This window comes from Poecilia latipinna, unplaced genomic scaffold (genome assembly GCF_001443285.1).
Source record: "Poecilia latipinna isolate Pla-1442-1.1 unplaced genomic scaffold, P_latipinna-1.0 Scaffold2586, whole genome shotgun sequence".
In the NCBI taxonomy this organism is placed as follows: Eukaryota; Metazoa; Chordata; class Actinopteri; order Cyprinodontiformes; family Poeciliidae; genus Poecilia; species Poecilia latipinna.
Genome location: NW_015115202.1, coordinates 52,210 through 53,887, shown reverse-complemented (window position 1 = coordinate 53,887; position 1,678 = coordinate 52,210).

Sequence of the window (1,678 nt, the reverse complement as noted above, 5' to 3'; positions counted from 1 at the left end):
AAAAAGGATTTCCCGAACCCTTTTTTAGAGATTTTTTTTTTTTTTTTTTTTAATTCAAGACATAGGGGTGACCCAACTAGAGCCTAGTGGGGTCACCCCTATGTCTTGAATTTAAAAAAAAAAATCACTACAGAAGGGTTCAGTGAAGATCACTAAGTCTTCTTAAAAGGTAGAGTCTCTGAGAACAGTTCTTCAAAATATAGTCAGTGCTTTCAGCAAAGTTGAACTGACTGTCCAGGAACGACCCAAGGTATTTAAAATTTGCCACAGTTTCAACAGGTTGGCCATCGAGAGAAACTGGAACCACTTTAAGGTCTTGTTTAGATCATTTAATTAGCTCTACATTCTTGAGAGAATGAAAAATTAATAATAAATAATAAAGACTTTGCGGTATTCTGATTTAGTAATGTAATTATATTAGTTGTGTTACCACCCCCACGGCACTAGAGGCAGTAGCAACCCTGAAAAGATGCGACTAAGGACCAGATTTAGAAGTACACCGAAAGCTACAGAATTTGGTAAAAACTGTGAGCTTTCTGGAGTAATTAAAGATGCGTTCAAATCCATGCTGAGAGTGGAACTCCTTCAATCAGTGCTCCTCCGCAGCTCTGATTGGCTAAGCAATGTAACGTGATCCTCTGCAGCAAGTGATGGCAAAGCGGGGCGTCATCACGACTTTACACAAGTGTGTCTTTACCTCCGTGGCAGAGGCTCCGCCGAACCCCTGAGACTGACTCATCGAACCCCTGGGGTTCGATCAAACCCAGGTTAAGAACCACTGTTATAGACTTATCTCAGTGCTCCCCAAGTTTTCCAAAGTGCCTGAAAAATGGTTTGTCCAGAAATTAGTTAGCTATATTGAAAATAACTTGAGTGAGTCAATATGGATTTAAATCGAATAAATCAACATCCCTTGTATCATGTAATTAGAATTACATGAAGAAATTACAGAAGCAATAGAAAGGCAGCAGTATACAGTGGATATAGTTGTTGATTTACGAAAAGCTTTTGATACCATCGACCACAATTTATTACTTTCCAAATTACAAGGATTATGGGATAAGAGGGATTGTTTATAATTAGTTATTTGACTAACTGTGAACTAACTACAATTTGTACAGTTAGGAAATGTTAAAGCAGATCTTTAAAGTATAAAATGTGGAGTTCCCCAATGTTCAGTGTTACGACCCAAGCTTTTTATTTTGTATATTAATGACATTTGTGAAGTGTCTAAAATGTTACAGTTCATCTTTTTTGTAGATGATACAAACTTATTTTGTTCTGGAAATGACTTAAAAATCCTTATGCAACATATGGATTGTGAGATGTCTAAACCGAGTGGCTAGAATACAATGAATTATCTATAAATTGGAATAAAGCTAAATTCATGATCTTTGGAAACAGATCATGTTTCCAAATGTCTGTAATGTCCATAGATGGTAATCTAGTAGAACAAGTACTTGAAGTTAAATTTTTAGGGGTTGTTTTGGATCATAAACTTCACTGGAAATCTCATATAAAATATATAACACAAAAACTATGGAGATGTATGGGACTTTTAAACAAAGTAAAACATATTTTAGAATTATCAACACTGCAGACTTTGTATTATTCATTTGTTGTTCCATATCTGACTTATTGTATCGAGGAATGGTGCAACACATATAAAACTAACACT